The sequence below is a fragment of the Sus scrofa genome, chromosome 16 (genome assembly GCF_054392235.1).
Source record: "Sus scrofa isolate SSC_HxYL_T2T_F1_AM1 chromosome 16, Sscrofa_HxYL_maternal_Yorkshire_Landrace_v2.0, whole genome shotgun sequence".
In the NCBI taxonomy this organism is placed as follows: domain Eukaryota; kingdom Metazoa; phylum Chordata; class Mammalia; order Artiodactyla; family Suidae; genus Sus; species Sus scrofa.
The window spans coordinates 18,599,592-18,626,022 of NC_139398.1; the positions used below are offsets into that span (position 1 = coordinate 18,599,592).

Below are 26,431 nucleotides of genomic sequence, written 5' to 3' on the forward strand. Positions count from 1 at the left end.
TCTGGAAAATTTATCCTTTGCAACCATTTAACTAACACTAAACATTTTTTTAGACGTCAACCTAAAATGTGGTATGTGATCAAAAGTTTGAAGGTCTACCCACTTGCTCCCAACTTGTGTGGTTGCTGCTAGAAGGCATTTTATAATAGATGTGATTTTTTTTCCCCCCAACTATTTCTCTGGTTTTAATTTAGTGGTATGTTCAAAATTGTTTTCATGAATTCTTTCTTTCCACAGAATGGAGGAGCTTGAATTCTTAGATGCTGATGAGAGATGGAAGACACAGATGAGAGAAGTGAGCCCTAATGGAACAAGGCTGTGGAGAAGGAAGGCGTGAAGGGATGGAAGGTGCAGGTTCATCGAACGGGAAGAGATGTACTATTTCTCTGCCTCTGATGGGAAGGAAGTGAAATAAACATGGATACAGCTAGGTTTGTGGTGATGGTGGCAGTGATGGAGTATTGTTTAGCTAGTAAAGGCAAATTGCTTCCATTTTCTTGCTGAATGTAAAAGCAATTCTTCGAGGGTGAGGATGCTAGGAGGTGAATCTTTCCCATGTGACATATTAAGGTTTGGATGGGACTACTTCCCCCACACCCAATTAGGAAATAATGCTGTATCAAGCTGAATCCTTACTCTGATGATTTTAAGGTGAACAAAATATCAGACTTACTCTTTTACAGTTAATTTTTGATGCAATTTTGCTTGTAGGAAAGAATCCTGCTGACTTACAATTCTTTTACTCAAACTGTTGATGTGTAACCCTTCTCATAGCAGTTGAGGTCTCTCCAGATTTGGAGGACTTCACTGTTTTCACCTCCCTTTTTGGTTACAGTGAGGTAGAGAAAACCAACAAGTCTTGAGTGTCTGTGTATAATTCTTCATTGTGAGTCAATCAGCTGCCTTATCTGGGGTGTTGCGAATCCCAGGGGCTTTGGGGCTCTGCATCAATCTGTTTAAATTTGAGAACAGGGAGGATTTGGGGGGCTACTGAATGGGCTCGTGTGTGGATGTGGCACGATGGGGCTGAAGGCTCATAGCCTCTCCTGTGGTGTGATCTACTGATGTCTGTGCCCCAGACATTCACTCCTACCTGTTAGTGTCTTAAGCATGACCCTTGCAACTCTGCTGCCCTCATTCTTTTCTAGTGTGACCCCTTTCTTCTGAACCACTCTCTGCCAAGGATTCACAACAGAATATTAGGACTAAACATGGAGTAGACAACTGCATATTTTCCTCATCACTCTGGGGTTCAAAAAAAAAAAAAAAAAAAAAGCAAACTGTCCTCAGATTAAAAGTGTTTCTCTTAGTTTTTTCTTTTCTTTTTGCTTTTTTGCTTTTTAGGCCCACACCCTCTGCATATGGAAGTTCCCAGGCTAGGGGTTGAATTGGAGTTGTAGTTACTGGTCTATGCCACAGCCATAGCAACATCGGCTGCGACCTACACCAGATCCTTAACCCACTGAGTGAGGCCAGGGATCAAACCTGCATCCTCATGGATATTAGCTGGGTTTGTTACCACTGAGCCACGATGGGAACTCTTAGGTTTTTATTTTTAATAAAAGGACTGTATCTGGTGTTAATTTTTGGTTGATAGCATAAACATCTAATACGCACTTTAGATGAATGGTTGCATAATGTAACACACGTAATATTTGTTTACCTTCTGCCTCCTTTGCTTGACTCGATGTAATGCTTGGTGGGATAACAGGCATGTCATGGGCTTAATAGGTATAGAAGGCAGATCATATGTTTTCTGATTGTAACGATAATCCATTCTTAGAAAAGCTGGATGAATCTTGTTACCTTGAACCAGAGGCATTTCGGGTGAGCTGTAGGTTGAAATTGACTTACTTTAGAAAAAGGCTACCAAGTCAGTTTGCAGCTGCAAAATGTGGGCTGGCCCCCAACTCCCAGCTTCCTAGAGGAAGGGAACTGATGTGTGTGCTTCGGCCTTTGGAAAGGTTTTGATATAGGGAGTGAAGAGATGCAACATTTTGGAATTGTCCTGCCCAAAACTCCTTTCCTTTCTTGCTTCTTCTGTATTTCCTGCACTTGGACTTGGGAATAGATTTGATCATCTTTTTTTTTTTTTTTTTTTTTTTTTTTTTTTTTTTTTGACATAAGACCACATGGGTACAGATCAAAAGCTACAGATTCCTGAGTGCAGGAAATGTAACTTAATTTATTTTTCTATAATGGAATTTAATTCTGATTACAAGTCTTCATTCTACCAGGCAGCCAAAACCTTTAACTTAATTTAGAAACCCTCCTCCTTGCCTCCTACAGCGTATACGTGGTCCAGCCTCATTTCCAAGGAGCTCTAGGGCATGTCTTTGCCCAGTGGGGTTTTGAGGGGGTCTGGCTGTCTCCATCATCAATCCACATCATTCTCTGCTGAGGGCACTTGTTCCTGCCTGCTTTTTGATCATTGGTTTATTCAGGTCACCCTGGCTCTATATCCAAATCCCTGTGGGGAAGCTTGGCCTGCAGTAAAACCCTCCTGTTCCTCCAGCAGCCAAACGCACCTACCTCCTGCCTGAGTAACCATCATATTCTTCCCCTCCCTCACTGTGCTTAACATTAGTCAGTCAAATCTGTGGTCCTGTGCTTTTCCAGAACCTATCTTGACCTTTCAGGAAGAAGGTCAATGCCAGGGATCACGCCACATCCTCATGAACACTAGTTGAGTTCTTTTTTTTTGCTTTTTAGGCACACACCCCAGGTATATGGAGGTTCTCTGGCTAGGGGTCCAATCAGAGCTACAGCTGCTGGCCTACACCACAGCCACAGCAACATGAGATCTGAGCCGTCCCTGTGACCTACACCACAGCTCACCAGCAACGCCAGGTCCTTAAGCCACTGAGCAAGGTCGGAGATCAAACTAGCAACCTCATGGTTCCTAGTTAGATTCGTCTCCCCTGCACCATGACGGGAACTCCCACTAGTTGAGTTCTTAATCTGAGCTACAACAGGGACTCCTCTTTCTTCTTGGGACCTTGATCTCCTTCTTGAAAGGCAGTCAAAGTCAAGGAGGTCCAGGTCAAAGTCCCAAGGTCAAGGAAGGAGATGTGTCCTCTGGGGAACGGAAAGGACAGTGGGGTCCCAGGCACCCACCAGCTTTGAGCTCTCCATATCTACTCTGAATCTTTCTTTTTCTTTTTTCTTTTTTTTTTTAGGGCCACATCTGCGGCATATGGGAATTCCCAGCCTAGGGGTTGAATTCGAGTTGCAGCCACCAGACTACAGCACAGCCACAGCAACCCAGGGTCTGAACAGCGTCTGTGACCTATGCCTCAGCTCACAACAATGCCGGATATTTAACCCACTGAGCAAGGCCAGGGATTGAACCTGAATCCTCATGGACACTAGTTGAATTCTTAATCCAGTGAGCCACAATAGGAACTCCTCTCTTTCTTTTTCTTGCCTGAGAATGCTGCATCTCATCTTGGGAACAGGAAAAGTAACACTTGGCTGAGTATTGCTTCTAAATTTTTTTATGCCTGGACTGAGGCTTTTGAAACTCAGGAGTTGAGCCTGCCTCCTTGTCCTTCTGTCCTTTATCCCATTAACTGGTTTTATTGTTCACAGCATTTTCATCAGTTGCCCCTTAAGAAAATTGTTTGTTCATTGGAGTTCCAGTCGTGACTCAGTGGTTAACGAATCAGTCTAGGAACCACGAGTTTTCAGGCTCGATCCCTGGCTGTGCTCAGTGCGTTGTGAACCTGGCATTGGCATGAGCTGTGGTGTAGGTCACAAGAGGCGGCTCAGATCTGGTGTTGCTGTGGCTGTGGTGTAGGCTGGCAGCAACAGCTCTGATTTGACCCCTAGCCTGGGAACCTCTATATGCTGTGGTGCGGCTCCAGAAAAGACAGAAAACCCCACAATTTTTGTTTGTTCATTGACTTCTTCTTCCCACTAGAAAATAAAGGTCTATGAAGGTAGAGATTATTTTCAGCACTTAGGACAGTGTCTTGCACATCAATAGGGCATAATAAAAATTTGTTGAATGAAATAATGAATGAATAAATAAGTGAAGTTGACTTTGTGTCCTTTTGATTTCTTGCTTCCTTTCAATTCTTTTTCTTCCTTTCTTTCCTCCTTTCTCTCTCTCTCTCTCTCTCTTTCTTTCTTTCTTTCTTTCTTTCTTTCCTTCCTTCCTTCCTTCCTTCCTTCCTTCCTTCCTTCCTTCTTTCCTTCCTTCCTTCCTTCCTTCCTTCCTTCCTTCCTTCCTTCCTTCTTTCTTCCCTTCCTTCCTTCCTTCCTTCCTTCCTTCCTTCCTTCCTTCCTTCCTTCCTTCTGTCTGTCTTTTTAGGGCTGCACCCGCGGCATATGGAGGTTCCCAGGCTAGGGGTCTAATCTGAGTGGTAGCTGCCGTACTACACCACAGCCACGGCATGTCGGGATCCAAGCTGCACCTGCGACCTACACCACAGCTCACGGCAAAGCTGGATCCTTAACCCACTGGGCAAGGCCAGGGATTGGACCTGCAACCTCATGGTTCCTAGTTGGATTGGTTTCTGCTGTGCCATGCTGGGAACTCTGAATAATTCCTTTCTTGAGGCAGCATCATAGCCTGAGTTGGGGGGAAGGCTACAAGGCCACAGATCCTTGGTTCATATCTCAAAATGTTCTTACTACATGTATACACAAGATGGTAACAATACTATTATTCATTTATTTTTACTATTTAGTTTATTATAGAGATGGAGTTGATATTCTCCTAAATGTAGATGAATCTCTTCCTGGTTCTTTCTGGTGGGTAGATTTCGTTTCCCGATGTGCTTGCCAGAAGGAACTTAGCAGAGATTTGAATGTAGCTGGACCATCCATCTTGGGGTAGCTCTGTAGAGATTTTTGCTCCCAGTTAATACTCATGTGTTCTAGCCCAAGACATTGCAAAGTCCTTGTTTACATTCCTCTTAGAAACCCTTGATATAGCTGGTTGCAAAACCACTGTGGAATGCAATAGAATATAAAACTGAGGACATGAGTGGAAAATGGACTTGAAGTTCATGGTGGTGTTTTTTTTTTTTTTTCTACCAAATATATTCATAAGGAAAATAAATTTGTGTATAGATACAGTTTTCCAGAAATAATATTTTTTCTAAACTACTTTGCTTCTAACACAATTGTAGCACCTATTTTTTTCTCTAAATCTTGAGTGTTAAAGAACATAAATATTTTGAAAAGATTTTCTGATTCACTCATCTATCTCCAGCTGAGATAGAAGACATAAAAGGCATACATTGAGGAAAACCAGTGAGCGTTCTTAAGGTCACAAGTCTTAGTGAAAATTCTCCTGGCTTACAGAGAAGAAAAAGATTTGGAGTTCTCTTGGTGAGTAAGTCCAGCTTTCTCCTAGATTATAAGCACTAGCAAGATTAATATTTTAAATTATATATTTATTTTTGATACTACATGCTTACTTTTCACGTAGGGAACTAATGTCTTTATTTATTTATTATTTATTATTATTATTTTTTTACTAATGTCTTTTTTGTTATTGAAAAATACTTGGCAGTAACAGACCCATCTGTCACCAGTTAGATATTGTGGGTTGAACATGTAGCTCATCTTTGCAGATTCTGGGGCATTTGAAGATCTATTTCTAAGAAAAATGATGTGCTTTCCACATAATTCAGGCTCTAATCAAGTCTCTCCTTTCTGGTAACTCCCTTTTCAGATGGTTCTCATTTCTAGCAGTACTGCTTCCTTGAAGATGCAAGTAAACCAGATCATCTTTTAAATGTACTGAAAGCGCTGGCTGTAATAAATCACAAAAGGCAGCCTCTTCCCCAAACTGAATCACTACCTCTAATGCAGCTGACTTTTAAATTTGAATTCCCTGAGGCTTGACTTAAAGTTTGGCTCAGGGCCAGGCTGCCATTAGGAGATTTGTGCAGTGACTCTAATACACTCTGTGTAATTGCCCCCGGGGTTGCAAATGGTCCCAATGAAAGGACAAGACATATTTTTATGTAACTTTGTAGGAAAAAAAGACAGACTATGGAAATGTTATTACAATATCCACTTTACACTAGCTCTTATTCCTCATATGCATATAAGAAAAGCAATTGTATAGGTATAAATAAATTGGGTAGGAAAGAAGTTCCCATTGTGGCTCAATGGAAACGAATCTGACTAGTATTCGTGAGGATTCGAGTTTGATCCCCGGACTTGCTCAGTGGGTTAAGGATCTGGTGTTGTTGTGAGCTCTGGTGTAGGTCACAGACATGGCTTGGATCTGTGTGGCTGTGGCTGTAGTTGTGGTATCCAGCTACAGTTCTGATTTGACCCCAAGCTTGGGAACTTCCATAAGCCACCAGTGTGGCCCAAAAAAGACAAAAAAAAAAAAAAAAAAAAAAAAAGATTGGGTAGGAAAATGTCTACTCTTTCTGTACTTGTCTCATTATAGGAATAAAAGGCTCAAGTAAGGGATCCTTTTGTCAAGGGACTACACAAATCATGACATTTTGACTTTCTATACCTTGTGTCCCTGAAGAGCATGTTCTTGATCTCTTTTCTTTGTCAAATGAAACAACTTATTGAGATTTTTTAAGGGCTGGTAATAGGGGCATATTACAAGTCTTATGCTTTGATTGCTACTTTTTTTTTTTTTTTTTTTAGGTCTGCACCCATGGCATATGGAGGTTCCCAGGCTAGGGGTCCAATCATAGCTACAGCTGCTGGCCTATACCACAGCCACAGCAACATCAGATCCGAGCCATGTCTGTGACCTACACCACAGCTCACGGTAATGCTGGATCCTTAATCCACTGAATGAGGCCAGGGATCGAACCCGCCAACTCATGGTTTCTAGTTGGATTCCTTTCCACTGCACCGCGATGGGAACTCCAATTGTTACTTTTTGATTGTGGCTCATTAAAGAATGGAGTTTGCCCCAAAGTTCAGCGCTCTATAGGTGCTGAGTAACTAGTACTACTATCAGTCCTTGGGAACCATGGTTTTCTGATTATCTGGAATTTGGGAAAAAAGATTTCCCAGTGAGAGTCATACTTTGAGATCAGCTGGTATGAGATTATAATAATACTATACAAAGTATTCTTAAAAGAGACGGAACAACTCTTTGGACCCTCTAACCCAGTGAAACATTTTTTCATTCGCTGTGTTATTACACCATCTTTCCACAAGGAGCAGTCAGGGTATTGCCCATCTAAACCCTGTGTAGGGAAAGCAAGTTTTAGTCAAGAAATTTCAAGTGCCAAGAATCCCCGTTGATGCCACTGTCCCTGTTCAAGAGGTCACAGCCCATTAAATTTCCTCTTAATCTTACTCCTTGTTTTCTAATTCCAGCTTCACTAGGCCACTTACTAAAGACAATTCTTTCTTTTTCTTATAGATTTGCACGGCATTTCTGAGTTCAATGTCCAATGACATGGACGTAGGTCAATGGGCCTTTGCTCCTCTTACATATTTGGTTACTTGTAAATATATACCCAAAAGACAACAGATCTCCTATCCAGCCTACAGAAATATGCTTTCTTATTTGCTCTGTCAGTGAGGACCCACTCTGCATCCACTATGGCTAACGCCGGCCTGCATGTCCTCCTGGGTTGCCCTATGAGCTCAGGGCCAGTTTCCACTTGGAAGCCTTTTTTCCCTACTTCCTCCCCCACTAGGGCCTTTCTGTGTTTGGTATGACTCAGTTGTTGCCAGATGCTCTTTCAACATCTGAAAGTCTTGATAATTTTCAAGCTTCCTGGGTAGCAAAATGGGAGGTGGAATCCAGCTCTGTTTTTGCAGATGAGGCTTTTGAAAACCTTGAGTTTCAAATGACCCTCAGTTCTCACTCCCAGGGTTATACCTTCTTTGGTGGATGGCTCTTGGATTTTGGGAAAGAATCCTTAGCACACAGCAATATTTTGACTAATGGTTGTAAAATCTTAGACCGTCTTGGAGTTAGAAGGAGCTTGAGAGATTATCTGGAATAGCATTTACATTTCTGGAAGGAACCTGAGGTTCAGTGGTTAAGTCACTTGGCCCAAAACATACAGCCTAATTTGATTTGCTTTCTGTGACTTGGGGTAAATTTCCCGCAGTTTCTAGAAGGTGTTCTCCTGATCGTGGGTGCTTCTAACACTGACGGTGGTACTCCTCATGTTATTAAGGTTCAGTTCAGGCAAACTTAATTTCACTCAAATTATACTAGAAGGTACATAACAAAATGTTGAAGAAATACTGAAAATTCCATATAATGTGAAAATTCCATATAATGTGACAGAAAATGGTGTGCTATGGGATGCACCAAAGTGATGTGGTTCTCAGTTGGCTCAGGAGGAAGGCTTGTGTCTCCATCTCTGTTGTTTCCCTGCCTTTTGTTGCATCCTTTTTTTTGGCCATGCCCAAAGTTCCCAGGCCAGGGATCGAATTTGAGTCACAGCAGTGGCAATGCCAGATTCTAAACTGTTAGGCCACCAGGGAACTTCTGTTGCATCAATTTGCTGTTCACTACTCTTTGTTCAGCTTTATTACAGTCTACTTGGTACCTTCCTGGGTCCTGGGATAGCTTGGCCTTCTTTTTTTTTTTTTTTTTTTTTTTTTTTTTTGCTTTTTAGGGTTGTACCTGCGGCATATGGAAGTTCCCAGGCTAGGGGACGTATTAGAACAGCAGCAGCTGCTGGCCTACACCACAGCCACAGCAACACCGGACCCAAGACACATCTGTAACCTACACCACAGCTCACAGCAATGCCGGATCAGTCCCTTAACCAATTTATCGAGGCCAGGGACTGAACCTGCATCTTCATGGATACTAGTTGGGTTAGTAACCCACTGAACCATAAAGGGAACACCTTTTGCCCTTCTTAATCAATGAAAATCGATAAGAGGACAGGGAGAAAAATTCAGGCAAGTCTTTATTGGGATCCCTGTTAAAGCAGTGGGGAGTGACAACAAACAACAGATTCCCTTGCTTGCTGGCGTGATGCTGGGTGGGGGTGTGTGAACTTGTCCCTTATATGGGGCGAGGGAAAGGGCAGGTCCAAGGGTTGGACCAGAGGGGTGGCTTAGGAGGTCTGCCCACCCCTTTGGTGGTGGTGGTAGTGGTGGTGTGTGCAGGGCACATGTGTAATACGCTGCTTTACTTCTGACACTGCACTTTTGTTCTTGGCGCTTCAGAAGTGGCAGTTGGATGTCTAGACTTTTTAAATCTTCTTGCCCATAATTTGCCCAACTGCACATGTCCACAGTTATTTTTAGTCCCTTATAGTTTCTTTTTTAGGGCTGCACCTGTGGCATATGGAATTTCCCAGACTAGAGTTGAATCAGAGCTGCAGCTGCAGGCCTATGCCACAGCCACAGCAATGCATGATCCAAGCTGCCTCTACAACACAGGCTGAAGCTTGTGGCAACTCTGGATCCTTAAGCCACTGAATGAGGCCAGGAATCAAACCTGCATCCTCATGGATACTAGTCAAGTTCTTAACTGGCCGAGCCACAGTGGGAACTCCAGTCCCTTATAGTTTCTTTGTATTTTGTTGCTGGAAGAGATGTTTGTCTGGTGCCAGCATTGCAGCCCTTGCAGCAAAGGGTCCCAGGCCCCGCCTTGTCTCACAGTAATGGCAGAGAACCTCTATGAAGTAGGTGTAGGCTGGTTTCTCAGAGGGCCCACAATGATCATTGTTTCTGGTTCATGGCTTTGTGTTATTCTCTCCCCTCCAGCATGCCCGAACTCAGGGACTTGCTTCCAGTCAACAGACTATGGCCAAAATCAGTGGATGTCTCTTCCAGGATTAGGTTACAAAGGAGGGTGACTTCCATGTTGCTAGTAGTCTCCCTTCATTGCCTTCTTGGCTTGAACACAGTGATGAAGCAAGCTGCCATGATAGAGAGGCCAACATGACAAGGGACTGAGGTTGGACTAGAGCCAGCTGCAACGAGGAACTGTGATCCTAAGTTCAACTCCCTGCGGGGGAATCAAATCCTGGAAGCAATCACATCAGCTTGGAAGATCTGAGCCATAGCTTAGATCACACCTTGATTTCAGCCCTTGAGAAACTCTGGAGTGAATGGATGCAGTAAAGCCATGTCTAGACCCTGGCCCACAGAAGCTATGAGATAATAAATGTGTGTTGTTTTAAGTTGGTACATTTTGGGAGTCATTTGTTCTGCAGCAATAGATAACTAATGTGATAGTGAGAGAGGTAAGACAAGTTCATAAACATAAATTAATTTTAAATGCATTGCTGGCCACACTAATTTTTGCATTACACTTAATTTGGCAATTCCGACAGGAAGAGTGTTTATTCAGACATAAATGTGCAAAATTTCTCTTCTCATTTTAAAGCTACAGGGACAATGAAGCAGCCTTTGTGGCTTAATATAAGATTTAAATTGCATTGGGCTTTTCAGCTTAAAACAATTGTGAAATGCAGAGAGAAGAAATAATATATGTCAGCATGATATTAATAATTACACAAATCATAATAGCAACTATTTATTGAGTACTTGGCATATGCTAAGTTTTGTGCTAAGTAATCATGAACCTCATTTCATGGAATTCTCTCACAGCTCTAAGAGTTAGATTATCCTGATTTTTCAGCTGAGGAGAAGGATGTTTTGACAATTTCCCAACAGATAATATGCAGCAGCAATGATGTTGGAACTTGTGTCTTGCTTGAAAACTTGTAACTACAATTTTCATGCTTGAAAATTATTTGTAGTGACATCCATTTCTTGCCTCTGCTTTGGTCAACTGATGGTAGCAGGTCATTAAAAATTCTACCTTTGTTGGAGTTCCCATCGTGGTTCAGTGGTTAATGAACCCGACTAAGATCCTTGAGGACGTGGGTTCTATCTCTGAGCTCACTTAGTGGGTTAAAAATTCGGCCGTTGCTGTGAGCTATGGCGTGGGTTGCAGACAAGACTCAAATCTGATGTTGCTGTGGCTGTGGCTGTGGCTGGCAAGTTATAGCTCTGATTCACCCCCTAGCTTGGGAACCTCCATGTGACACTGGTGTGGCCCTTAAAAAAAAAAAAAGAAAAGAAAAGAAAAAATTTCTATCTTTGTTTAGTAGAAAACAAAACCAAAACAACCTCAAACTTCCTGATTCTGAAATTTACTAATTTCCCACGAACGTGTTCAAAATTAATCATATTCTGTTTCAGGATTTTTTTTTTTTAAATGCTTGTTTCCATCACATTAGTTTTATTATTGTTTGACCTTTTTTATCCCACAGATACTTTTGTATTCACAACTCAGTTTCTTGAAGTCAGAAACCTTAAACAATTTTTTTGATTTACAACGTTCCTTCAATTTCTGCTGTATAGCAAAGTGACCCGGTCATACATAAATATATTCTTTTTCTCATATTATCTTCTACCATGTTCTATCACAAGTGATTGGATGGAATTCTCTCTGCTACACAGCAGAACCTCATTGTTTACTCATTCTAAATGGAACAGTTTGCATCTACTAACACCAAACTCCCAGTCCATCCCACTCCCTCCCCACCTCCCCCTTGGCAACCTCTTCTTCATGTCTGTGAGTCTGTCTCTGTTGTTTTTTTTTTAAGGCTACACCCATGGTATATGGAAATTCCCAGCTTAGGGGTAGAATTGGAGCTGTAGCTGCCAGCCGACACCACAGCTCATGGTGATACCAGATCCTTAATCCACTGAATGAGGCCAGGGATCGAACCCGAGTCCTCCTGGATACACTAGTTGGGTTCATTACTGCTGAGACACAACAGGAACTCCAGAGTCTGTCTCTGTTCTGTAGATAGGTTCATCTGGGCCATATTTTAGAGGACGAGAACCTTTTTTTTTTTTTTTTTCATCTTTTTTCTTTTTAGGGCCGCACCTGCGGCATATGGACGTTCCCAGGCTAGGGGTCTAATTGGAGCTGTAGCTGCCAGCCTACGCCAGAGCCACAGCAATGCCAGATCCTAGCTGCATCTGAGAACCACACCACAGCTCATAGCCACGCCGGATCGTTAACCCACTGAGTGAGGCCAGGGATGGAACCCACAACCTCATGGTTCCTAGTCGGATTTGTTTCCACTGCACCACGACAGGAACTCCAAGACCATTTTTTTTTACACTAGTTTTCTTAGCCCTGTCTGGTACCATATAAATGATAAGCATGCAATAAATATTTTTTGATGGATTTGATTACCTCTGAAACAAATACAGTGATAAGCTGAGAGGTCATTTCTCTCAAGGAAGTCCTTCAGCTTTGCTTAAGTGTCCAGGGTTATTGGGCAAGAGCTATGGCTCAGGTTGGGCTGAGAATCAGATGTTATAACAAGATCAGCCATTGGAATTCTCACAGATGCAGCCTTGCTCCTGGACCACTCTTGAGGGGATTTGCAGGTTAATGAAAGTAACTGACCATTCTAGTTTCCCTGGGACTGAGGAGATTCCTGGGATTCTCATTGCTATATCCAGGAAAGTCCTAGACAAACTGGGATGAATTTCTCATCTCAGCAGGAGTGTTGTTATGGACTGAACATTGTGTGTCCCTCAGATGCATGTTTTGAAGCCTTAACCCCCGGTGTATTTGAAGTAAAGAAGTAATTAAGATTAAATGAGGTCATAAGGGTGAGGCTCTGATCCAATAAAATCAGTGTCCTTATAAGAGCTACCAGAGAGCCTCTGAAGGCAGCGATCTGAAAATCAGGAAGATGACTCTTATCAGAGCCTGACCAGACTGGCACCCTGATCTTGGACCTCTGTTCTGTAGATAGGTTCTCTAGAATAAATGAGAAATAAATGTTTGATTTGAAGTCACCCATTTGTAGTATTTTATTTATTTATTTATTCATTTATTTATTGTCTTTTTGTCTCTTTAGGGCTGCACCCGCTGCGCATGGAGGTTTCCAGGCCGGGGGTCTAATTGGAGCTGTAGCTGTTGGCCTACGCCAGAGCACACAGTAATGCCAGATCTGAGCTGCATCTGCAACCTACACCACAGCTCACAGCAACGCCGGATCTTTAACCCACTGAGCAAGGGCAGGGACCGAACCCGCAACCTCATGGTTCCTAGTTGGATTCGTTTCTGCTGCGCCACAATGGGAACTCCTATTTGTAGTATTTTATTATTACTTATCATTATTACTTTTATGGCAGCTCAAGATGACAAATCCAAATGCACATTTGGGAAGAGTGGTGCTGTTTTTGCTACATTTATGTGGTTTGTTTCTTCTATGTGTTTAAACCCAACCAACCAACCAAACAACCAACCAATCAACTAACCAACAAACTTCTTGGCATCTTAAAACTATACAAGAGTATGCTTTTTGTAAGTGGTATATGTTTTCAATTAGAAATATTAGCTAGATTTAAACAGTCAATTTTAGGATGGAAGATCTAACGGTATTTTGAAGGTCATTATCATCAATATTTATCTGCAGTGTGCAGACAGAGCCCCTGGGTCTTTTCCATGTTACAGATCTCCTTTGATGTCCTGGAGAGTTTTGCCCACTGAGCAGCTATACAGGGTGCAGGGAGGAATAAAACCAGGGAATTAGCATGGACTACAGGTCCAAGAGAGCTGTATCAAAAGCCCACACACCAGGCTATTTAATTTGTTGGCCTGTTCAGTAGAAAAATACCTGCTGGGCAGGGTGCGTTTGAAGAATCAGAGGAAGAGAAATATAAATGAGTATAATTCACACTGTTATTTTTTGGCTGCACTCATATGCTGATGAAAAGTTTTTTCTACCCCAGAGCTGGCATACATTTCTTGCCACTTTCTCTGAGCTAGTACCCTGGCAGCAGAAAGGTGGTGAAGAAAATCACACAATTGAGCTGACTATTTTTTTAGTTCGAGTTATTTTAAACTTCCATTTGGCATCATCTGATAGTTCTACTGTGTTTCGTTAGTAGATGTTTTTTCCTGTTTGCTGAAGTTGTTTTTCATACCTTCCTCTTGCCCCTAAGGCACCACATCTTCTTCAACAGGTGATTTTTTAATCTCCATCATTCTTTATGGAGATTAAAAAAAATGCTATCAGACCTAATCTGGCAACTTGTCACCACAAAGTATAATAATTTACTCCCACCTGCACCTACATCTTCTTCTCCTACCCAGTTATGGTGGAGGAAGTATTCCTCTTCTTGCAGGACAGATGGTCTCATATGAGCCTAGCATGTTTCTTTATTCTTTGCAGCAGCTTCCGAATTGGCCTCTGATGGTGTCCATCTCTTGATATTCATGAACTTGTGCAACCTCCTCACTTATAGTGTTTATTGTATTTAGTGATTCACTTCTAATGAGTAGACTATGGTAAATTGATGTGTTGTCACTTTCAAGATTAGGTTATAAAAGTACAAATCCTTTCTTTTTAATTAAAGTATAGTTGATTGACAATATTGTGCTAGTTTCACGTGTACAGCAAAGTGATTCAGTTTATATATACACATATACACACATATAAATACATATGCATACATATACATATATACATACACATATATATCTATTCTTTTTCACTATAGGTTATTACAAGATATTAATATAGTTCCCTGTGCTATAACTAGGTCCTTATTGTTTGTCTATTTATATACAGCAGTGTGTATATGTTACTCCCAAACTCCTAATTTATCCCTTCCCCCTTTAGTAACCATAAGTTTATTTTCTATGTCTGGCAGCAGAAAGGTGGTGGAAAAAATCACACAAATGAGCTGATTAATTTTTTATAATTTGAGACTATTTTTTTTTAAATTGAGTCTGTTTCTGTTCTGTAAATAAGGTCATTTGTATCTTTTTTTTAGATTCCACATATACAAGTGATATCTGGTGGTATTTGCCTTTCTCAAATTTACTTAGTATGATAATCTCTAGGTCTATCCATGTTGTTGCAAATGTCATATTTCATTCTTTTTTTAATATAATTTTTATTTTATTTTGGAGTACAGTTGATTTACAGTGTTGTGTTAGTTTCAGGTGTACAGCAAAGTAATTCAATTCAATTCAATTTTCAGTTACTTTTCCATATAGAATATTGAGTAGAGTTCCATGTGCTATGAGTAGGTCCTTGTTGATTACCTATTCTATATATAGTAATGTATATATGTCAGTCCCAAACTCCCAATTTATCCCTTCTGCCCAAATTTCCCATTTGGTAACTATAAGCTTGTTTTCGAAGTTTGTTTCTGTTTATTTGTGTCATTGTTTTATTAACTTCCACATGTAAGTGATATCATATGATATTTGTATTTCTCTGACTTACTTCACTTAGCATGATAATCTCTAGGTCCATCCATGTTGCTGCAATGGCATTATTTTTTTCTTTTTTTAAGACAAATGGTCTATTGTATATAGGTACCATATCTTTATCCATTCATCTGTCAAAGGACATTTAAGTTGCTTCCATGTCTTGGTTATTGTAAATAGTGCTGCGATGAACATTGAGGTGAATGCGTATTTTCAAATTATGGTTTTTCTCTGGGTATATGCCCAGGAGGAGGATTGCTGGATCATACAGAAACTCTACTTTCAGTTGTTTAAAAAAATCTCCAAATTGTTCTCTATAGTGGCTGCACCAATTTATATTCCCAACTGTGTAGAATGGTTCCCTTTCTCCACATCCTTTCCAGAATTTATTGTTTTAGACTTTTTGATAATGACCATTTTGGCCAGTGTGGTTTTGATTTGCATTTCTCTAATGATTACCGATGTTGAGCATCTTTTCATGTACCTGTGGGCCATCTGTGTGTTTGAATTCTGTCTTGCTGTCACTTGCTTGCTGGGTGGAGCAGTAGTGGAAATGTGATTAGGACCATGTCTCCATGCCTGGGCTCCATTGCTGTCATTCTGAAGTTCATTCTTTACTTGCAGAGGCAGTGATGTCTCCACATTTCCATCGTCTTCATAGGCAGAAACATAGACAGCACAGCTTATGGAACCTGAAAATATGTTTGTTTTCTGAGTTAAACATTTTTCATCGTATTTGATAAATACAAAGTTCGGAATGGTAGTAAGCATTTTTCTATAAATATTTTGACTATTAGTTATATGTAAACTTCTCCTTAATTTGCTCTCGATTTGAGTCTTCCAACCTTACCCCAACCTGGTTGACATAGATGAGGAACTGATTAGGACCAAACCTTTTCCTTGGGAGAGAAAAAGATTATAATTACTCAAGAAGATGTAGGAATTTCTTGATGACTTAACATAATGTCAACCTGACAGAAGAATGGGAGAAAAGAGATGTACTCTTGGAAGCTGTCCACGTGCTAGTCACTTTCTCCTTAGCTTCCTATGGGCACCCTGACTCTGGGTGAACTTGGCATTGTGTAGCTGAAGGCTGTCATGGTTTTTAAATTTTAGCCTTGTATTTATTTATTTATTTACTTACTTATTTTTGCTTTTTTAGGGCCACACATGAGGCACCTGGAAGTTCCTGGGCTAGGGGTCAAATTGGAGCTATAGCTGCTGGCCTACACCACAACTCAAGGCAATACTGGATCTCCGACCCACTGAGCGAAGCCAGGGATCAAACCCAAATCTTTGTGGATACTAGTAGGATTCCTTTCCATTGTGTCACAATGGGAACTCCAATTTTAGCTCCCCAAACAACTGAGAGGTATTTCTCAGGTGCTAAGTTTGTAAACATGCTTATGATCTTCTCAGGAGCATGGACCCAGAGCAGGTACTACAGGCTCCACCAAAAAGCAAATGTGTGAGTATTAGTTTGTGTGAGATGGTGAATACAAATAGGGGTATAAGGATGATGGAGAGTCAGTGTCATCTGGGTAGGAAAGTCTGTTCTGGATCTCCACCAAGTACATGGCATACAATAAACATTAAATATATATGTATTAACTGACATGAATAACCAGGTCTTAGGTAGGATAGCTTGGAGGTGGAAGTAAAAAAAAGAAAAAAGATTGCTACCTGAATAGCTGTCTGCTTGCTGAATTTAATCCTTGCTCTCTGAAAAGACTCAGAAAATATTCCTTTGTATAATCAACTAATATTCAATTAACTTGTAATAACTACCTTAATAATTCTAGAGCAGTAATTTGAGTCTTCTAAAAAGTTGTCTAGTATTTTCCTTTGTTAGTCTGTTCTGTGGGAATGAGTCACAGGTATTAATTGCTGGGCGGGGATTACTTTTCGTCAATCTTTTTTTTTTTTAATACAATGATGAGTATGTTGCACTAATATTCATTAATTCTTAAAAGTTTCTTTGTAGTAATTTGGAAGTTATTAATCATTGTCGGACAGAAGAGATTTTATTCAGTTGTGGAAAAACATGGCAAAAAAAAGTTGGCTCAAGTTGTTGAATTTCTGCTTCCATTGAAAAGCTGATTGAAAATGAAACTGGAGAACCTGTAATTACTCCAATGGAATGATTATGGGACAGCGAAAATCTGATCAGCCTAGGTGGTTACTGCGTGATGAAGAAACAGTAATGGCGTGAATAACGTGGACCTTGTCCAGTGTTTATCTCAGTTTGCATTTTGGTTCTGCAAAGCACAAACAGGTTAACTGAGTATGAAAGGGCAGTGAACTGCCTATGGTTTGCTTCTTTACATGGTGATTAAGAATTCAATAACTTGGAATATAATTTTTATGCTACTGTATGACCAAAATATCCTCTAAACTTCCTGTGCTTGTGAGGTTTGAAGGAAAAAAAGGCCATATTCTTCAATTATGCAATGGATAACTATTAATTTTCTAACATTTTTTTCCAACGAGTGCTTGCTATAAAAATGTAAAATGATGCCAGAAGCTTTAGCATGTATTATTCACACAGTAATTTTGGTTTATTTCCTTCTAGACTTTTTCCCAGTGCATATTTTTTAGAACAGTTGTAATCATCTAGTATTTATAATTTACTCTGACTTTTAAAAAAGTAATGTTAAAAATATTACTTATGTTTATAATAACAAAAAAATCTGGAAAAAAGGTAAATACACACCATACTCAATGACTCATGGCACTTTTAAAGGTATTGGTTATGAAAACATATCACTTATTTAACAATCCCCATATAACTGGCTATATGGACTCTATTTTCTGTTTTGTTATTATGAAGGAGACAAATATTGCAATGCATTTTTTTTTAATGCAGATAGATTCTTCCAGAGTTTTTTTTTTTTTTGTCTTTTCTAGGGCCGAACCCGTGGCATATGGAGGTTCCTGGGCCAGGGGTTGAATCGGAGCTGTTGCCGCCGGCCTACGACACAGCCACAGCCACAGCCACAGCAACTCGGGATCCGAGCCTTGTCTGCAGCTTACACCACAGCTCACGGAAACGCCAGATCCTTAACCCACTGAGCAAGGCCAGGGATCTAACCCAAAGCCTCATGGTTCCTAGTCGGATTCATTAACCACTGAGCCATGACGGGAACTCCAGAGTTTTGACTGTTTGGAGAAAATTCTACAAAGGAAATTCGTGAGTGAAAATTTGTAAAGCTCTTTTTATGATATCTGATGTAAAAAGACCTATTTGTTTTCAAGTGTTGTTGACTAGCTTAGAAATAAAAGGAGGTTTTATTATATGTAAGCGATTTTTCAAGTTAACAGTAAGAAAGGAAAGCACATCTTGATGGCTGAAGCCAGGGACTTAAATGACCTGGGCCTTTTTCTCACTGTTTTTTCCAAGGTCAGGTCAAGCTCATTGTATTCATTTGCTGGTCAACTTTTTTTCTTCCTCCAAGAGGAAACTCAGCCTCTCCAAACTGCAGCATTTATACTATCAATAAGGGACTGGATTTAATTCATAGAAGAAATATCCTAGAGAACTACTTTAACCCCGGCCTGCCTTGGTCAGGGAGCTGCTTTGTACTAGGCCAAGTGGGGCAAGTGTCCATAACAGAGAATAGGTCTCAGAGGCCCAGGTCTTTTTTTTTTAGGACCACATCCGTGGCATATGGAAGTTCCCAAATTAGGGGTTGGATTGGAGCTGTAGCTGCTGGCCTAAGCCACAGCCACAGTAACTCCAGATCTGAGCTGCATCTGTGACTACACCACAGCTCACAAGCAATGCCAGATCCTTAACCCACTGAGTGAGGCCAGGGACCGAACCCGCCACCTCATTCATTTTTCCTAGTCGCATTCGTTTCTGCTGCACCATGATGGGAACTCATGAATAAATATTTAGAAGCTTGTGCAAATGTATCCTTGGAGATATCTTGTGAGTGAGGGGCTATGGAGCAGGACCTTTCTTTCAGACGTTTGCTGACCATGTGATATTTGGGAAGAACGTGGATGATACCCTGGGGAACTTGAAGGGTATGAGCGATACTTATTGGGAAGGAGATGGGACATCTAAAATCATAACTTGCCTTGTTTGTGGTCTGGGTCAGACGTGCCTTATTCAGGTATATAAAGTATCTGATGTTGATGAGAGTCAAAGAGAATATTCTTTCTACTTTGTTATAGGTGTAGATGATGCCTGGGCTAAAAGAACCAACTTCAAGTTCTCACTCAAATAGACCACTGGACTATGGCATTAGGAAAGGCTGAAGTGCCCCTGGAAACTAGTCAAAAAGTTTTTCAAAGTTGATTGTGTGGTGCAGGCAATAAGGTTGATTCTCCAGAGAAGCATTTTTTCCTTTTTATTTCTTCTACATCAAAACTGTTTTTCCCTCTGTTCTGAGTACGATGCTCTGTTGGTTTACGATGCATCCTCTTTACAGAGGACGTCTGTTTTATTTCTTTTTAAAATTCCATGAACCTTGAAATAAATTCTTTTTATTTAGTATTCTTCATATATGTGTAAACAAAATGTTCCACTGAATCTAAACAACCAGAGCTTTAAATTTTGAATAACTATGAGAAAATTGAGTGCCAAAGATTCAAGGAAAAACACATGTAACCTCAAAGATGGTTCCTTACTCTGAGAGCTAGCTTTAATGATAAGCCATTCAACTGAGTTTCTCTCTGGATCTGGGGCAGAAAACTGTACTTCGAAACCCACTAGGATGTTTGTTTTTGGTTCAGGATGAGTAATGTTGACATGCAAGAGAGTATATCTTTGGAATTATCACAAGAATAAGAGCCTTAGTTTTATGAGCAGGGAGTTCTGTGTCATGTTTTGTATCATGAATAATCCCACATGACATGGTCCATGACCCTTTAACATTCTGGAACACAGGAAAACATTTCAGTCTGTAAAAAGTAAACAAGTAGCAGCATGTTGTGACTTCTTTGTTCAAATCTGAACTATTATACTTCAGAATCTGTATTATATACAGGATTCTAAATGTGGTTTTATATTTAGGCTTCACAAGTATTGTAGGAAATGAGTCTTGATGTTCTGCCTCATGATGGCTATAACTATGCATATATACATATATTCATAAAAACCTTTTACTTTGCAATAATTTTAGGTTTGCAGAAAAGTTACAAAGAGAGCATAGAGAGTCCCATACATCCCTTCCCAGCTTTGGATTCCCTCTTATATCATTATCTTACATTACTGTGGTCCATTTGTCAAAACTAAGTAATCAATGTTGCTATGTTCTTATTAACTAAACTCCAAACTATATTTAGGTTTCACCAGTCTTTCCTTAATATCCTTCTTCTGTGCCAGGATCTCACCCAGAGAATGCCATTGCATTCATTCCCTGTCTCTTTGCTTTCCTCCATTCTGTGTTAGTTGCTCAGTATTTTCTCTCTCTCTTTTTTTTTTTTTCAGTTATACATACATATATATTGCTTTCAGATTTTTTTTCATTATAGGTTATTATAAGATGTTGAGTGTAGTTCTCTGTGTTATACAGTAGGTAACTATTTTAGATATAGTAGTGTATATATGTTCATCTCAAACTCCTACTATATCTCCATTCCCCACCCCATCCATCCCCTCTGGTAATCACAAGTTTGTTTTCTATGTCTGTGAAGTATTTTCGTGCTTTTGTTTTCTTGATAGTTTTGAAAGTATTGGTCAGATTAGTCTATAGAATGTTCCTCAGTTTGGGTTTGCTTGATGTTTTCCTCATGATTAAACTAGATTATGGGTGTAGAGGCAGAAAACCACAGAGGAAATGCCCTTCTCATCAAAAAGTATCGGAGGTCACACGATGTTCACATGACTTATCACTGGTGATGTTAATATAATTACATGGTTAAGATCATACTTTCCAGGTTTCCACACTGTAGAGTTACTATTTTCTCCTTTCTCGGGAAGTGAGTCACTAAATCCAGCTCACATCCAACAGAGTGGAAGGATTCTGGTCTACATCCTGGAGGAGGGTGTGTAACTACAGATATTATTTGGAATTCAAAATCACCTTTTGATCACGTTTTTACTATAAGGACTTTACCCTTAGTACACTTGTATTTTGTGTGTGTGAGGTAAGGAAGTTCCGTATACAAAGGTGTTAGTGCAAACTCTTTCTTATTGTCTCTGTTCTGAGTAAAGAGTGTGTGTCTGATGCTATATTGACACTTTCAAATCTTTTGTCTAAAATCTCCAACTGTATTGACCTAGGTGGGATTATGGTGGAAGTAAGCAGAGGGAGATTTGCACATTCTTTTGAATATATTCAGATGAAGTGAAGCTGAATTCTAACTATGGAATACAAAAAACACTGATTTTACACCAAAGTTAGGGTAGGAACAAACTCCACATGGTTACACGTTTGTATGTCTCAGTTTCAACTGTGTCTTCACACACACACTCAATGGCCTGCTGACAAATAGGTTTTAATCCTGATTTGCATCCCTGCCTCTTCTCTCAGACCTAGCATCCACCCCTAGAGCAGATGTTATGGGTTGGACTGTGTCCCTCCAAAGTTCATCTGTTAAAATCCTAATCCTCAGTGGAACGTGACCTTATTTGTAAATAGAGTCTTTACATATGTGACCAGTCAGATGAAGTCCTCAGGATAGGCTCTAATCTATTTCCCTGCTGTGTTTATAAAAAGGGGAAATTTAGGAGTTCCTGTTGTGGCCCAGTGGTTAATGAATCTGACTAGGAATCATGAGGTTGCGGGTTCAATCCCTGGCCTTGCTCAGTGGGTTAGGGATCTGGCGTGGCTGTGAGCTGTGGTGTAGGTCGCAGATGCGGGCTCGGATCTGGCATTGATGTGGCTCTGGCATAGGCTGTCGGCTACTGCTCCAATTGGACCCCTAGCCTAGGAACCTCCATGTACTCTGGGGGGAGCCCTAGAAAAGGCAAAAAGACAACAACAACAACAAAAAGGGGCAATTTAATCACAAAGATGCACGCATAAGGAGAATATCATATCAAGATTAAGGAAGAGATCAGAGCAATGCTTCTATGAGCCAACACCTCCAAAGATTTCCTGAAAGTGCTGAAAGTTAGGAGAGGTATATAACACGTAGATTCTTTCTCACAGAGCCCAGAAGGAACCAACACTGTCAACCTCTTGATCTTGGACTTACAGCCTCCAGAATTATGAGACAATAAATGCCTATCGTTTAACCATCCAGCTTGCTGTACTTTGTTGTAGCACCTTTAGCAAGTTAATACAATATATGATTGAAGTTGAACTGAGCATTCCAGCTTCTGCGGCTCAAAACTTGGTTGGTTGTAAATCTTTTCTTTCATCATAGACTCCAGAAGAAACCTGCAACTTCTCATTTACTATAAGACTTTTACAATGAGATGCTTCTACTAAGTATTCATTGAGGACTGCTTGATGGTGTGGATCAGATTGAAATGTGTGCTATCTCTGGCATCTATAAGATCTCTGCCTCCCCAAATCTCCTTCAAAGCCTGACAGCTTGCTATTTACCATTGCTATGGTGATGGCAAAACCACACTGTTTTTCATATCAGATTCTGACCCCCTTCCTGGTGGTGAAATGATAGTTGAGGTATTCAGCTTTGCCTGATGTGGCCGTGGGTGAGGTGAGCTGTGAATTTTCCTGATAAAGCTGCGTTACCTTCCAGGGTGGAATGAAATGTGGCTGTTCATCTAGCATTTGAATTGAAAAGGCTTGTGCATTTCCCATTGGGGTTAAGCCATGCCATTCTTCCACTCAGCCAGCACTGGATTAACCATGGATCTGCAGACCACCTATGGCTTTGGCAGGGTAAGGGTGTGAATGACTTCATACAGCTGTGCCTGACACATAGTGGGCCATAAAAACTACTTCCTAACTCATTTAAGGACCAGAATACTTTCACTTTCCATGAAAGAATTAACTGCTTAAGTGATGGACTGGGGAGTGAAGGAAAAAGGTGGTGGGTGATTATATTCATTAAAGGAATTTGAGAATTAACTCCTTGAAAGATATCATCATATATTAGTACTTCTCCAAAAGAGCGCAGCTTATTTCTTAGGCTTGCCTAAGTGTCATTATGTTTACTTAGCATTTAAAGGAAATGAAATATGGAAATGAATGAAAAAAACTCACAGCTGCACCTCCCCCTCCCCTACTGTAAAGTTCAATCAAATGTAATTGAAACTAACATTTCCCTAGGAAGGTAGCTTGGACATTTGAGTAGGCAAATGACAACTTGGCATTTTTGTCTATTTTCAGCAAACTGTTGTCAAGTACAATTTTGGTAGCTTGAGGGTCATGGAAAGTGAAACTGGCTGCCACAGTCCTCAGATGTGCCTCCTTTAAAAGCATGGGCAACATGGTACTCCCCAACTTCAGAGGGTAAGCACAGTCGATGAAAGAGAATTGAAACATGGGCTCTGTGAACATGTCTGTTTAATCGAGGGTTGCCAGTTAGGAGACTGGATGCAACTTTCAGGTTTGAGTAGCATATATTGTGCTGAATTCACTTTTATAATAGGCTTTTCAGTTTTAGAGCAAAAATTCTGCTTCATCTCTTTATGTACCTATTCCATCTTTTTTTGTAGTTAGGGTTTTTTTTTTTTCTTTTTCTTTTTCTTTTTTTCTTTTTAGGGCCGCACCTGTGGCATATGGAAGTTTCCAGGCTAGGGGTCTAATCGGAGCTGTAGCTGCTGGCCTACACCACAGCCACAGCAACACAGGATCCGAGTTGCATCTGTGACCTACACCACAGCACAGGGCAACCCCAGATCCTTAACTCACTGAGCGAGGTTAGGGATCAAACCTGCATCTTCATGGATGCTAATTAGATTTGTTAACTACTGAGCCACGATGGGAATTTCCGTAGATAGGGTATTTTTGCTGAAAGGGCGACCAGCTCTGATTTCTGCAACTGTCAATTCCCTATCTCCTGTCTGGAAATTACCGTGGAGTCTGGATGATCTGGAGGGTGGCTGGGGGGCAGTCTCAGAATGGATTCTCAGAATGGAACCAAACTTTAAACTGGAAGATGCTGAGGGAGGAAAAGAAAGCATGTCTAACAACAAAATGAGCTGAGATAAATAAAAGTTTTTTTAAAAAGTATGTGAGGACCAGAAATGCAAATCAAAACCACTCTGAGGTACCACCTTACACCAGCCAGAATGACCATCATCAAAAAGTCTACAAATAATAAGTGCTCGAGAGGGTGTGGAGAGAAAGGAACCCTAGTACACTGTTGGTGGGATTTTAAATTGGTGCAACCACTGTGGAAAGCAGTATGGAGATTCCTCAGAAAACTCAAAAAAGAACTACCATTTGACCCAGCAATCCCACTCCTGGGCATCTATACAGAGAAAACCACGACTTGCAACGACACATGTACTCCAATGTTTATTGCAGCATTATTTTCAAAGCCAAAACATGGAAACAACCTAAATGTCCATTGACAGAGGCATGGATCAAGAAGATATGGTACATATACACAATGGAATATTACTCAGCCATTAAAAGGAATGAAATACCGGCATCTTTAGCAACATGGATGGACCTAGAAACTATCATGCTAAGTGAAGTCAGCCATACAATGAGACACCAACATCAAATGCTTTCACTGACATGTGGAATCTGAAAAAAGGACAGACGGAACTTCTTTGCAGAACAGATGCTGACTCACAGACATTGAAAAACTTATGGTCTCCGGAGGAGACAGTTTGGGGGGTGGGGGGATGTGCTTGGGCTGTGGGATGGAAATCCTGTGAAATCAGACTGTTATGGTCATTATACAACTACAGATGTGATAAATTCATTTGAGTAATAAAAAAAAAAAAAGCAAGTATAAAAAAAAAAAGCATGTGGGGACCGAAATACAGGTTTCCCCCACAGTCTGAAAGCAGAGGTTCCCATGGAGCCTTTCGTGAGCTGAAGTTGGGTAAAGTGAAGAAACAATTACTTTAGGCCACATCTTGTTAACAGATGCACAAAATAAATGGAGAAGAAGCACAGATGCTCACAGACACAGTTCAAAGCTATGGCAGCTGGATGCTGAGATACTGAGTGTGGTTCTGGGGGAAGGAGCCTGGTGAGGCCACTCTCTCTGCTCAGGATCCAAGCTGCCTCTATAAAGGCTCACCATGAAACCTATGCTGAACATGCTTTTTGCCTTTTGGGGGGTAAAATAAAAAATCCTCTTTGGATTTCTTTACGTCAGTAAAAATGGGTACTAATGTAGGTTGTCCCTAAAAGTGGAGTGATACAGGCAAACTTTCGGGGATACCTGTACCTCAATATGGTGAATTGTCGCCTATCAGAGCAGAGGCCAGCATCATGTCCTTCTGCTGGAGCCAGCCGGCTTGAGAGCTGAAGGAAGAGAAGGGCAGGGAAAGAAGCTTAAAGTCAAAGGCAGATGCAGAGTAAAACAAAGCAATGCAAAATAAAGCCAAAGAAGAGAAGCATAGCCTGGCTTCTCAAAACGGAGATGGTAATTTATCCAGGCTGTCAGTGAATGAGAGTGGAGGAGAGCTACCCAGTTCTGGGTAGAGGAAAACCTGAACAATTTGCTCTGTAGAACTTCCAACCTACACGTCTGACCCCTCAGGGCCTGATTACATTACAGCATAAAATATTAGCTCATAATTATGATCTCCAGCCGTCATGAAATGTTTGATTTTTTTGGCCACACCCACATCACATGGAATTTCCTGGGTCAGGGCTCAAACCGAGCCACAGCAGTACCAGGGCCTCAGCAGTGACAATGCCAGATCCTTAACCTTCTGAGCCACTAGGGAACTCCAGGAAACGTTTGATTTATGTTTGTATATTTTACTAAAGAAGGAAATAAAGTTTCCTTTGTTTAAATAAAGTAAGCTTAAATAAGTCAGCTATTTAGTCTAAAAGTGAAAGTTGAAAGGGGTAAATTTAGTCCTCTGTGAAAGTATTCTATAGAGCCATTTATTCTTTGAAATGTTGAAGATTTGATGTGGAAACTATGTTGTCCCTTACTATTGAGATAAAAAGATTGGCAATTAAATTTCAAGGGAAAAAAAAATCATTGCCTTGAAATTATTACCAAGGCAGTGGAGGCAATTTGTGAGAAATAAATGTTGAAGAATAAAAGGAGTAAAAATAAAGATGACATAACACACACACACATTCACTTGATCAATGTTCTCCTGTTTCATTTTTTAATTTCCCTTCCCTTGCCTTTTTACAGAAAGGGCTATATTTGCTACTCTTCCTGTTTGAGGATTTCTAAGTA

General features: G+C 40.6%; 1 long non-coding RNA gene across 2 annotated transcripts in view; it reads left to right on the forward strand.

Moving 5' to 3' along the window:
- LOC106506454 (uncharacterized) overlaps positions 1-26,069 on the forward strand; it is an 86,998-nt gene extending 60,929 nt beyond the window's left edge. Inside the window, exons 3-6 of one of the 2 annotated variants that reach the window (XR_014830816.1) lie at positions 238-431; positions 22,841-22,983; positions 23,434-23,556; positions 24,577-26,069. This is a non-coding gene — a long non-coding RNA (uncharacterized LOC106506454). Of the gene's footprint in view, positions 1-237; positions 1,276-22,840; positions 22,984-23,433; positions 23,557-24,576 lie in introns of those variants that run through there. The other variant, XR_014830815.1, reaches the window with a different exon arrangement.
- Positions 26,070-26,431: the final 362 nt, after the last annotated feature.